Here is a 13,051-nt window from a genome sequence, read left to right as displayed (position 1 = left end):
GCACGCGGACTCAGTAGTTACAGCCCCGGGCTCCAGAGCACAGGCTCGGTAGTTACGGCGCACAGAGCTTTGTGGCCTCGTGGCATGTGGGATCTTCCCGGACTAGGGATCAAACCGTGTCTCCTGCAGTGGCAGGTGGATTCTTTACCACTGAGCTACCAGGGAAGCCCTCCAAAGTTATTTTAAAAAATGGGAATCAGGTGTGACCGCATCCTTCCTGGAAGTCTCCCACCAGCTTCCCATTGTGTTTATTTATAATAATCTTTATGATTTTAGGGTCTTCTTTTTAAAAAAAACAAACAAACAAAAAGCAAGTCACTTGTTTGCACAGGGTCTTAGTTGCAGCATATGAACTCTTAAGTTGTGGCCTGTGGGATGTAGTTCTGCAACTCGGAATCGAGCCCAGGCCCCCTGCATTGGGAGTGTACAGTCTTAGCCGCCGGACCACCAGGGACGCCCTTTCCATCACGTTTTAAAGACAGACCCAGCTGTGGATAAGCCTCCTGGAGTTGCCTTTTTTCTGCTTCTCAAACGCACCAAGCTCATTCCTTCCCCCGGGACTTGGCTGGCGGCCCCTGCCCGGGTCTCAGCTCTCCTGGCACCTTCTCACCAACGCCGCCCCCAGCACCTACGATGCCAGCGCCCCCATCCGTCACATCACGTGATTGCCGCCACCACGTCGCCGTCGTGGCGCCCGGCGCTAGTTCATGCGGTGGATCACCTGTTGGTTGCGCTGTTGACCAGGTTTCTCCCTCACTGAGAGAAAGGTTCCCAGAGAGGCAAGGACGGGGTCTGTCCTGTAACTGCCTCCCCTGGGATGCTATAAACAGTCGGAAACAGCACATGCCGGAAACCCAGCTCCCCCAATCCGCGTTCCCCACCATCACCATCTCCCCACGACCTGCTTTCCTCACAGTCCGATAGAAGGAGCTCTGTCATTCAGTGGCTTAGGCTAGAGATATTGGAGTCACCCTGGCACCCCTTTATTCCTTCACATCCCACAGTCAATCCTTCAGCACTCCTGGTGCCCTTACCTTCACAGAGCCCGACTACTCACCACCACATCCTGCCCAGCCCCCGGCCAGGGAGAAAAGGCCCTCCCAACTCCACGGGCCCCCTTCCACCTAGTCTCCAGAGTCAGACTATTTCATGCATATATATGTATGTATTCAAATTTCGGTCAATTGTCAAATACATATCAAATATGTATATTCAGATATTCAAATATATATGCAGTCAATAATATATATACATATATATTTGAATTCATATATATATACATATATATGTATGTATGTATATATACACACATATATATTCATATATATATATTTTTTTATATATTTACTTAGGCACTCCATATAGCCTGTAGGATTTTTAGTTCCCTGACCAGGGGTTGAACCCAGGCCCTCAGCAGTGAGAGCATAGAGTCCTAACCACTGGATTGTCAAGGAACTCCATCCAAAATAATCTGAAATCCCACTTCTCTTTCCAGATGTATCTTCCCAGCAACTCCCCCTGTCAGAGCAAAATCTAAAGTCTTTCAGGGCCCTGCCTGCGTCTGCTCCCGGGTGCCCCGTCCTCCGCCCGGCCCCCTCCCCGTCTCCCTCCGGCCACGCTGACCCAGGACACGCCCCTCACTGCGGCTCCCTGTCGACCTCTCCCAGCGAAGCCCCACACTGTATTCCTCACGTGTTGGGGTTTCAGCATCTCTCTTCAGAATTGCCCCCATCCTGACCCTCTCTATTTCTCTTCTCTATTTTTCTCCAAAGCACTTAAGACTCCAGGGAGGTATGTCATCTTCGTGTGTTCACCGATGCTCTCCTCGCCCTAAATTCCACGAGGGTGCAGATCTTTGTCTCTTTGTCATGGCTGTGTCCTCACCGCTCACGTTTGTGTCTGGCAGATAGCAAACACTTTGGAGAAGACAGTGGCAGCCCACACCAGTACTCTTGCCTGGAGTATCCCATGGACAGAGGAGCTTCCTGGGCTGCAGTCCATGGAGTCGCAAAGAGTCAGACAGGACTGAGCGACTTCCCTTTCACTTTTCACTTTCATACATTGGAGAAGGAAATGGCAATCCACTCCAGTGTTCTTGCCTGGAGAATCTCAGGGACAGCAGGGCCTGGTTGGCTGTGGTCTATGGGGTCGCACAGAGTCAGACATGACAAGCGACTTAGCAGCAGCAGCATAGGTTATTAATAATTAATTGAATGAAAAGTACACGCTAAAGATGTAACTGCTCATCAGCTGAGTGAATGAATGATAATTAATAGAGCATTGCCAAGGTCATTAAATCAACAGAGACATACAGAGTTACTATTGTGGGTCTGAAACCAATCTAACCTGATCTACAGTAGTATATATACCAGATACCATCTCTGGTCACGTGGAACTTGCAGTCTACTTGGGAAAAGCAGCTGATCCAACAATCACAAAAAGTATCTCATTACAAACTCTGGACTGCTAGGAAGAAAAGGAACACTCTGAGAGTGTAGCTCCCTTAGAGAGAAGTAGTAAGCCTTCTCGGAGGAGGTGGCATTTGCGCTGAGATGAGAAGCTTTGGGTGGACAGGGAAGGGGGAGCTTGGAGAAGCTTCCAAGGCAAAGCCCCACCCCCAAACTTCTAGTCCAGCGGGTGCGGATTAATCATTTATATCTAACTGCTCCAAGATCCTAGTGAACCTTGAACTTGATTTCTGATACTTACTGTTGAGCTCAGTTTTTGGCTGCCAGTTGCCGTGATGATTGACTCTTTTCCTGATGGTGATGGGAACCACCTCCAAACTCAGGAATCTGACTAAATATTGGAGACTTCGGAGTTTATGCAGTGTGTGGTTGGCTTTTACATCCTCATCCTTTTTTTTTTCTTCTTTCTGCAGTCTTTCAACGCTAGCCGGTCATTAAAATTTAGAGCTCACCCTGGGTTAAGTGGATGATTTCCTGGAAAACAGCTGGTTGAGCTTCCCCCTGCTTGCCTCTGAAATAAACATCCCTTTGGAGAAAGGCTTTCTTCAATGCCTTCCTGCTCAGCATCTTTTTTTTTTTTTTTCTATTTACATTCCTGTTTTGCTTGACTTCTTAGAAGAAACCTAGAGGAATAATCACTAAAATAACAGCCAAAGGTTATTATGCACTTCATAGCATTCCCAGCCCTGGGAGCTAGGTGCTATTCTTATCTTATATTAAGAGATGAGGACCTGAAACTTGGAAAGCCATATGTCCCATATCAATTAATAACTACAAAATGGCAGAGGCGGGCTTTATGTCCAGACCAGTTGTCTCAAGAGCTTGTGCTTTTAATCATCAAGTCACAAGGCCTCCTTGACCCCTGATTTGAAAGTCTCCTCTTAACTTTAATTTCTCCAGCTGTTAGATGAGGGCGTGGAAACCAAGGTTCTAAATCTTTCAGTCCACGTTTAAACTGGAGGGGTTGGTATTTTCTCTTGCAAAGGCAAACAACTCTGACTCATTTGTGTTGAGCAGAGTTTAATGGGCTGATATTGAGTCACAAACAGGTGGGGAACTGAGAGCCAAGGGAGAAAGAAAGGAAAAGGGATGGAGAGCTGGAGAGGGAAGGGGACAGAGAGGCCGAGAGCCAGAGCTGTCCCGGGCACCTGGGGAGCAGGCAGGCACCTCGGAAATACTCTCCCAGAGTGGGGGGCTGCAGTGTGCTCTCCACCCTGCCTCACTCTGGTGGAGATGGACCGTCCCCGTGTCTGTCTTGGCTGTGGATTCATCCCTCGGCTAGGAAACGGCAGGGTGTCCTGACAGTCCCACTGACGTGACTACTCACGGTGGGCTGGGTAATTCCTCAAAGGACAATCAGGGCACTGTAACCCAAGCAGCGAGAAAGAGATGCTGGGCTCCTCCAAAACAGCTGACCCCCTTCTAACTTCTCAAAAGATTGGAAGTGAAAACTCTGTTTGGTCTCGATTAAGGCTTTTGCTAGGGCTTCCCTGATAGCTCAGTTGGCAAAGAATCTGCCTGCAACGCAGGTTTGAATCCTGGGTCGGGACGATCCCTTGGAGAAGAGATAGGCTACCCACTCCAGTGTTCTTGCTTGGAGAATTCCATGGAGGGAGGAGCCTGGTGAGCTACAGTCCATGGGGTCAAAAAGAGTCAGATACAAGTGAGTGACACTAATCCACTCGTGGGGGTCCTCCTTCATGACCTAATTACTTCCCAAAGGCCTGCATCTCCTAATACCGTGACAGTGGGGATCAGTTTTCAACACAGAAATTTGAGAAGGGGAGGAACACACAAACATCCGATCTATAGTGCAGGTGGGAGCCTAAACATCACCTCTATGGCTGATAAGTCTATGGTAGATTTATCACCTCTATGGCAGATATCTGGGGGCCACTGGGCTTCCCCACGTGGACCCCAGAATGAAATGAATCTTCCAATTCCAACACAGGAGCCGAGAACAACTCCCCCGTCCACGAGGAGACAGGGAGCAGAGGATGACTCGATTCTTCCCCAATTTACCTACTAGGTAATCCTCTCCTCCAGGAGAGGAGTCGGGGAAGGGCAGAAAAGGCCAGGAGTTTTAGGCGATGGGCTCTGTCCCCATGGATGGAAGCACCAGTAAGGGGAGAAGCCCCTTTTCCTTCCTGACCAGCGCCAGGGGGCCTGGGTCAAGTGTGCGGGGGTGTAGACCCCACGCTGACACCGTCAGAGAAGCAAGACTTCATGTTCTTTGCAGCGATCTATTGATTACATTTTCACAGCTGTGACTAGAAACATTGCCATCACTCAGACAGGACACCAAAACACCTGGTTTTGAAGAGTGGAAACTGTTGCCAAAGGACTGTGAGAGTTCTCTTAAAATAGAAACGTTAAAAGCCCCAGAAACAAAAGTATAATACTTATCAACCTGATGACAAGCAAAGCCGGTTGCCTGACACCGACTGGACTGACAGAACAGTGGCTGAACTTTGAGTCTGAGACTCCGCGTCTGGTTTTCTGCTCTGCTCCTTATTTAACCGTGTGAACTGAGGCTTGCTGATGTCTCTGGGCCTCATTTCTGCAACTTCCATTCCGTAGGTTTTCTGGAGAAGATTCTGTAGAGAGAAAGAATTTCAAACTCACAGACCACTTCCTGGCACAGTTCAGTTCAGTCGCTCAGTTGTGTCCGACTCTTTGTGACCCGATGAATCGCAGCGCACCAGGCCTCCCTGTCCATCACCAACTCCCGGAGTCTACTCAAACTCATATTCATCAAGTTGGTGATGCCATCCAGCCATCTCATCCTCTGTCCTCCCCTTCTCCTCCTGCCCCCAATCCCTCCCAGCATCAGGGTCTTTTCCAATGAGTCAACTCTTCGCATGAGGTGGCCAAAGTATTGGAGTTTCAGCTTTAGCATCAGTCCTTCCAAAGAACACCCAGGACTGATCTCCTTCCGAATGGACTGGTTGGATCTCCTTGCAGTCCAAGGGACTCTCAAGAGTCTTCTCCAGCACAACAGTTTAAAAGCATCCATTCTTCGGCTCTCAGCTTTCTTCACAGTCCAACTTTCACATCCATACATGACCACTGGAAAAACCATAGCTCTTAATAAATCCTAGCTTGTGCTCCTATTATGACTTTTTGTCACTGGTGATGATGGTTAGGGTCCCCGTGTTGCCATTCTTTCTGTTCACTTGCATGGTCCTCTTGTTTGTGCAGCACAGAAACCCGGAGACCCAAGTTCAAATCCAGGTTTCGGTACTTTCCAGCGACGTGGTAGTCGGCAAAATCACTGGACCTCTTTGAACCTCGGTTTTCTCATCAGTCATGGGTAACATAATCGAAAGGCTTAATTTGAACTTGGAACAGGGATTTTTCTTCCCTTGGGACATTCTTTCCTTCATCCCTTTATTTGTTAACAAGTGTTCAGCCAGGATCTCAGCTCATTCTCCTGTCCTCAGGGATCCGCCCCGCCCTCCCGATGCACAAATTTTAACGAGCAGCCATCCGGCAAGCCGGGCTTTCCTGGTGGCTCAGTGGTAAACAATCCGCCTGCAACGCAGGAGATGCGGATTTGATCCCTGAGTCGGGAAGATCCCCTGGAGAAGGGAATGGCAACCCACTCCAGTATTCTTGCCTGGGAAACCCATGGACAGAGAAGCCTGGTGGGCTGCAGTCCATGGGATTGCAGAGAGTCCGACACGACTTAACTGAGCAGGCGCACACACCCTGAGTGGCAGACACTGTTCTCGAGGCAGAGTGATGAATTAGCAAGATGTGGCTTCAGACTTTCAGAATCAGAGCAAAAGATCAAGGGACTCTTCTCTGTGTGGCGTCCCCCTGGGGTCAGCCCATTTCCCTAGCCAGGCTGGCTCTATGTTGTGGACACAGTCAACGTGATCGAGACCTAGGAACATACACACGCTCTCTGCCACCTTCTCCCCGGACCAGGGGCCTTGTGCATCTACTTGTCAGAGTCCAGCTGATGCTGTTCGTACATTGAACTTCCCCAAGACAGTTCTCCCAGCGTCAGGCCTGCTCTCCACCCCAGAGTGAGATTATTCAGATTGACCGACAAACCTCCTTGGCGCAGCGCTGAGCCACGGAGCACCCACGTCCTGACTCAGACAAGACGCCTTGCCATAGGCGGATGCATACAGAAGACAAGACAAAACCAGCCACGCTCCTTCTCACTGTTCCTGCTGGGACGCCCTTGACCGACTTCGCTGGGCAGGCAGGCTGCGGGCTGAGCTTGGCCAGCCGCATGTTGCCTCTCAGTAACAGTGCGGCCCTGGGCAAGCAGCTCACTCCCTTCAGGCCTCAGTTGCCTCATCTGTGAAATGGGGGTGTGGCATTTACATGCTAAGATCACTGTGAAGGTGAATGGAGACAAAGTATGAGAAGCCTGTAGGGTCATGCTTGGGGCACTGTTGCTCAGTAAACACGAGGTATGCTTTTTCCTGTTGAGGACTCATGTCATCATCCTCACATAGGAAAAAGACCAGAGTGGTTTGATAAAGACCCACGACTCAGACAGCAGATGGCCTGGGGTGAAATCTTCTCCCCTGCCCCGCCTGCCTGAGCCCTGCTCCTGTCTGAGGTCAAGGCTGTAATGCCATCTCAGTTATCTTCACCTTGGCTACACATTGGCAGGGCCTGCGGTGCTTGTACAGTTCGTGATGCCTGGTCCAGCCTCCACAGGTTGATTCAAACAGGGGCTCCCTGGCCACGGGGACTTTTAAATGCATCCCAGGAAACGAGTTCAGCCAAAACCCAGAGAATCACTGCTTTTAGAGGCAGTGGAGTGCGGTAGCTGAAAGCACAAACCTAGAGGCGGGCTGCTGGGGTTTGAACCCTGGTTCTGAGAGTCACTAGAGGTGCGGCTTTTTGTTGAGACTAACGCCTCAGTTTCCTCACCTATCACTTCAGTTCAGCTCAGTTGCTCAGTCGTGTCCGACTTTTTGTGACCCCACCAACTGCAGCACGCCAGGCCTCCCTGTCCAATAAAATGGGTTTAATAATAATAGCAACACCTACCTACCACATAGTGTTGAGATCAAATGAATTAATATGTGACACTATTAGGTTTGATCCCTGGGTCAGGAAGATCCCCTGGAGAAGGAAATGGCAACTCACTCCAGTATTCTTGCCTGGAAAATCCTATGGACAGAGGTCGGCCATAGTCCATGCTGTTGCAAAAGAGTCAGACAGGACCGAGCGACTGGACTGAACCGAACGCTTAGTACAGGGCACTGTAGTAAGACTTTTAGTCACAATTCCTTTAACTTTTCAACCTATGAGTATTTTGCCACAATACAAGATGACAGAATTTACCATTTAACAATGCTAGTGTACAATCCAGGGGCATTCGGTGTATTTTCACCGATGGATGTTATACAGCCATCACCACTGACAATTTTTGAAGCTCTTTTATCATCGCAAGTAGGAACTCTGTACTAATATAAATGACTCCCGCTTCCTCCCAGCTCCTGGTGATCTCACCTACACCTTCCTTCTCTCTGAATCCACCTATTCTGTATCACTTCAGGTTAGTGGCATCGTGCAACGTCTGTTCTTTCGTGTCTGGCTTATTTCACTTAGCATAATGCTTTCGAGTTTCATCCACGTTGCAGCACGTAGTAGAACCTCCCTGTCTTTATAGCTGAATAATATTCCATTGCAGTCTGTTCCTCTGTACTCACTCAGCTGTTATGAACGCGAGTCGTTTCCGGCTCTCGGTCACTGTGAGCAGTGTTGCTGTGGGCGCTGGTGGACAGGGATCTGAGTCTCTGCTTCCCATTCTTTGGGTATTTACCTGGGAGGGGAATTGCTGAATCATATGGTAATTCTATTTAACTTTTACGGACTTTCCACACGGGCTGCACCATTTTACATTCCCACCAGCAAGGCACCAACGTTCTAATTTTTCCACATCTTCACCAACACTTAAAAAAAACAAAGTAATAGCCATCCTACTGGGTGTGAAGTGGTATCTCATTGTGGTTTAGTTATAATTCCTTTTGATCTCGTCCGAAGTAGATTACCCGGGTCTGTTACGCACCCGCCCGCAGCACGCAGCTCTCCGCTCTCTCGCTGCTGTCACAGCATGTCCTCCTCTGTGCTGAACATCTGCCCTGCCGGTCGCCCAGGGCTTGGCCAGCTGCGGCCAGAGGCTGCAGGTCAAATCCTGCTGCTGTTTGTGGATAGTCCATAAGCTAAAAATGATTTAAAAAATTTTCTAACTGGTTAAAAAATAAAATAATATTTCATGAAATATAAGAATTATATGATATTCAAATTTCATTATCAATTGCCCATAAAGTTGCATTGGAATACAGCTGTGCCCTTGTGTTGACATGTTGTTTATAGCTGCTTTTGCACTACAAAGGCAGCGTTGAGAAATTGCAACGGGGACCATGCGGCCTGTAAAGCCAAAAATATTCACTATCTGGCTTGTTTCTGTATAAAGAAAAGGATTTGCTGAATGCGGCCCTAGACTCTGAACTTAGAACCGTCACCCTGATGTCTCCACAGCACTGGCCATGGAATTTGTTGATTTCATCTTTCACACTAACTGCAGACACAAAAATAAATTTGAGATGAATCAGAACTAAATGTAAATGCTAGGACTAGAAATCTTCTAGAAGATTAGAAAAGCTTCTTTGTAACTTGGGTTAGGCAAAGATTTCTTTGGACACAGAATCATAAAATAAATTGAACAATAAAACGTTTCTGCTTGTCCAAAGATTCTAGGAAGAAAATAGACAAGCTACAGACGGGGAGAAAATGTTTCTACCTGTATGGGATAAAGAACTTTCACCTAGAATACACAAAGAATTCCTACAACTGATACAAGACAAAGGTACATATTAAATGAGCAGAAAACCTCAGACACTTCACAAAAGGTCTAGGCAGGCTTCTTTGTCAGCATATTTTTTGTAAAATAAATGATGACCCCCCCCCCATAACTTTTGTGAGTCTGTGAAGTTCCATATACTAAGGTACACTTGACAACACTTGGAGGAAATGTAAAAACTAAAGAATGAGACACATTTTATCCCTGGAAAATCAGCTGAGACAGTTTTTGAAGTTGAAATAAATGTTTAGGAATTTAGTAATTTTTGGAGTTAAAAGAGATGTTTCGGAATTTAGCATCCTCGTGGTGTGACTTGTAATGTGCTCAGCACTCTGCACGTGTGCAAAAGTGAGTACAAAAAAAGTGCAAAATTCATGAATAAATTCATACTGATGTTTATGGACTTTAACCTCCTATAGGACTTAACTCTAGTTTTCATGCCTATTTTTGCCTAAATCCAAATACACTTAATTATTTGAAGATCTTAGAAAAAGATATAAGCGTGGCCAATCAGCCCCTGAAAAAGTACTTACCATTAGTCATCAGGGAAATGCAATTTAAACCCACAAGGAGATACAATCAATTCACACATATTAGAAAAGCAAAAAAGAAGAAGAAAACAAACCCTTTACAAAGAACAGTCAGTGTTGGTGAAGGAGCAGCGCCTCAAACATTTGCTTTGGTTCTCTTGTTTAATTCCTGACAGAAGTGCAGCAGTTCTGGAGAGCTGTCGGGCAGGTTCTTGCGATTCTGCTCCTCGGAACTACGCGAGAGAAATAAAAACAAGTGTCCACATGGCGGACTTATACGTGGAAGTCTACAACACTTGTATTCATCACAGCCACAAACCGGAAACAACCCAAATGGCATGAACAACAGAACAGGTTTTTAGAACTAAGGTGCATTCACTGGATGTACCTACTCAGTATTAAAATGAAAACAACTACTGATCACGGAATGACACAGATGAATCTCCCAATATGCAAAGTGAAAAGACAGACCCACGGTGTATGCTGCTGTTTATGTGAAAGTCAAGAAAAACTAATCTAATTTATGGCAACCAAAGCGGATCAGCAGTTGCCTCTTGGGGGGTGGGGGTGGTAGTTGGTGTTGCCCAGAAAAGGACAGGAGGCAATGAATACAGTCTGTGACTTGTTTTGGGTGGATGTTAGTTATATACACCCAGCGGTGTATATCATTGTCAAAACTCAGAACAGTTAAGATCTGTGCTCCGTGTGCAGATCTTACAGGCACTCGGACAATGAGAGGGAACAACTGAACTTCAAACAGACCATCTCCCGTTACAGGTGGGCCAGTCTCTGAGGGCCAGCCTCTCCTGCCCGCAGTTAAGCTGGTCAGGTTTGCAAAGGAACAGGGGAAGCCACGGTGCCCTGATGTCTGTCAGCTGCCAATGGCCGGGCAACTCATTTCCTGTTCTAACCAAAGCTCTGGCGTGAAGGAAAATTACGTGATCACTCCTCCTCCGTGAGCCCCGGAGCTCGGACACTGCTGCTGCTGCTGCTGCTAAGTCGCTTCAGTCATGTACAACTCTGTGCGACCCCATAGACGGCAGCCCACCAGGCTCCCCGTCCCCGGGATTCTCCAGGCAAGAACACTGGAGTGGGCTGCCATTTCCTTCTCCAATGCATGAAAGTGAAAAGTGAAAGTGAAGTCGCTCAGTCGTGTCCGACCCCCAGCGACCCCATGAACTGCAGCCCACCAGGCTCCTCCGTCCATGGGATTTTCCAGGCAAGAGTACTGGAGTGGGGTGCCATTGCCTTCTCCGGAGTTCGGACACTAGAAAGCCTATTTCCTGGTCTTGCAAAAAAAAAAAAAAAACCCAAAACAAGACAGTTTCCTCCACTCAGCTAGAAACGCCTTCCACCTGCTCCCAGGTGGAAACTGCTGGTGGCTGCCCACCCCCCACCCCGCCCACATCCCGGGGTGCCCCTCCTCTGGCTGACAAGCCGGAAGCCCACCTCCCCCATTAGTCTGCATAGACCCCCGGGTGAGCCCTGGGGTTCCAGCATGCAGGCGGGCGGGAGACGCACAATCAGTGGCTGTCTCTGCTTTTATTTTTAGATGGCGAGTGAAACCAAGCTGCCTCCCTGAGGCGAACTGCCCAGACTTCTCGATTCCTGTAAAGCTGAGGCCAGAGTCGGATCTTTCCTTCTGGATGCGTTTCCCAGGGCTGCTGTCACAGCAGCACCTCCAGCACGAACCTTAGAACAGTATGAGCCTGGGGCCTCCCTGGCGCTCCTGTAGGTAGCCTTCCCCTTCCAGCGCAGGGGTTGTGGGTTCAACGCCTGCTTGGTGAGCTAGGATCCCATGTGCCTTGTGGCCGAGAAACCAAAATGTAGAAAACAAAACAACACTGTTACAAGTTCAATTAAGACTTTAAAAAATGACCCACATCAAAAAAAAAAAAAAAAAAAAACCACTTTAAAAAGTATACACTTATCTTACAGTTCTGGAGGTCAGATGTCCAACCTAGCCCTCTTTGGGCTAATGATCAAAGTGTGGGTGGGGCGCGCCCCTTCTGGAAGCCCCAGGGGAGAATCGGACTCCGGCCTCTCCCTGGAGCCTTCCTGCATCTTCAAAGCCGGAAACATGGATCCCGTCTTGACTTGCTTTGTAGGGCCGTGCTCTCCCGCTTTTAACACTTTCCAGGGCTGTGTGATTACACCGGCACCACCTGGAAAATTCAGACTTCCCCGCTGCCTTCCCTGTAGGCCGACTCCCTACCGTAGTCTACTGAGGAGCAAGCGTGGCTCCAGCTGCAAACTCTATTCCCTGTTGCCAGTGAAGGTGACGTATTTCCAAGTTCTGGGGGGTTAGGATATGCCCCTTTCTGGGGTGCCATCAGTCTGCCAACTATTAATACACTCCCTCCATTCAAGTTCGACTTCAACTCCCAACTTCCTCACGCTCTTCAAATGGACCTGGGTTGATAGCTCAGTTCTGAGGTTTGCAAGTATGATCACTCCAACAGAGGAAACCATGACAAGGAACACACCCTGGAACAAGATGCAAAAACGGGCCCCCGGGACACACGGTGTCATCTGCTGCTCCCAGGACCCCTGTGGAGCGGATGGGCTTCCCTGGTGGCTCAGTCATAAAGAACCTGCCTGCAGTGTGGGAGCCCTGGGTTCAAAAGACCCCTGGAGGAGGGCATGGCAGCCCACTCCAGTACTCTTGCCTGGAGAATCTTGACAGAGAGGCCTGGTGGGCTGCAGTCCATGGGGTCGCGAAGAGTCAGACACGACTGAGTGACTAGACACGTGTCGCTATCATCACCCCATCACGGGTGGGGAAACTGAGGCCCAGGCAGGAGAAACAGCCAGCCCAAGTTTGCTTAGCTTTTAAGGGGCCGATCCAGGATTGGCCCCCAGTTTGTCTGACTTCAGGGTCTTTGGTCTCAGCAGCAGATGTCTTAATAGCAAACCTCTATGGCGTCTCCATGTTACCCTTTATCTGAGCAGACATGTTATATGAGGATTAAACGTAATGTCTGCTGGGTGCTTAGCACGTATGTAGTAGAACCCATGACATGGATTCAGGGTTATTCCAAGATAGTCCTGTTGCCTCTTTATGCCTCTCCTGTTCCTTCCTTTCATCCATCCGTCCGAGGCAACTTTTAAAGTGTATTCAATGTTCTATAACACTTAGGATCTAGGTTCCAAGTTCAGACGACCACTCAGGCTCAACTTCTGGTTCTAGCTGCTTTACCTTGGGCCCACAGCAC

General features: G+C 48.5%; 1 long non-coding RNA gene across 1 annotated transcript; it reads right to left on the bottom strand.

Moving 5' to 3' along the window:
• Positions 1 to 4,697: 4,697 nt before the first annotated feature.
• On the bottom strand, positions 4,698 to 11,665 carry LOC113902884. The gene is made up of 3 exons (XR_003513932.1): positions 11,529 to 11,665; positions 9,932 to 10,069; positions 4,698 to 5,065 (listed from the first exon to the last, which is right to left on the bottom strand). It is a non-coding gene; the product is annotated as an uncharacterized LOC113902884 (long non-coding RNA).
• Positions 11,666 to 13,051: the final 1,386 nt, after the last annotated feature.

The sequence above is a fragment of the Bos indicus x Bos taurus genome, chromosome 13 (genome assembly GCF_003369695.1).
Source record: "Bos indicus x Bos taurus breed Angus x Brahman F1 hybrid chromosome 13, Bos_hybrid_MaternalHap_v2.0, whole genome shotgun sequence".
Classification (NCBI taxonomy): Eukaryota; Metazoa; Chordata; class Mammalia; order Artiodactyla; family Bovidae; genus Bos; species Bos indicus x Bos taurus.
The sequence above is the reverse complement of the archived record's forward strand: the minus strand, read 5'-3'. Positions and strand labels throughout refer to the sequence as shown.